Source organism: Seriola lalandi, unplaced genomic scaffold, assembly GCF_002814215.2.
Source record: "Seriola lalandi dorsalis isolate HSWRI2012SDOR001 ecotype SW California unplaced genomic scaffold, Sedor1 jcf7180002054954, whole genome shotgun sequence".
NCBI classification, from domain to species: Eukaryota; Metazoa; Chordata; class Actinopteri; order Carangiformes; family Carangidae; genus Seriola; species Seriola lalandi.
In genome coordinates, this window is record NW_019525505.1 from 2261428 (window position 1) to 2261963 (window position 536).

A 536-nucleotide genomic window follows, 5' to 3' on the forward strand; every position below is an offset into this window, starting at 1 on the left:
CCACAGCAGCAGCAAAATGAAAAGCAGCATCAGGTGTTCAAACCTGCTTCAAACATCAACAGTGGAGTTGGATTTCTCTTGTTGCAGCAGTTTGCAGCGTTCACAGCTCCAGTCAGTCCAGGAGCATTTAGCCTGTAGCACAGAGCCCAGCTGACGTTTGTCTTTTATTTCTTTCCTTCTTGTTTTCATTTGAAAAGTGAAACACTGGAGTAAATTATTGCTTCATGTTCACTGTGTCGTGTTGTTCTATGGTCTGTCCTGACAGTAGGTCTGATTTGTGCCTGAAACTCAACAAAACATCTTATTGGAAATGGACTTTAAAAGAATACAAGATGTTTCCTCCATCTCTTTTAATGAGCAGATATTACTGCAAACTGATCATCTGAAATAAATCCCCTGTTAGTTCTTCTGTTGGTCCTCCACAGTCCACACTGAGAGACTGTACTGCTGCACGTCAGCTGGAGGTTGAACCACTGGAGGGAGCAGTTCACCACATTTATTCCCTGTAACATCAAGACAACAACACTTGGATTTGT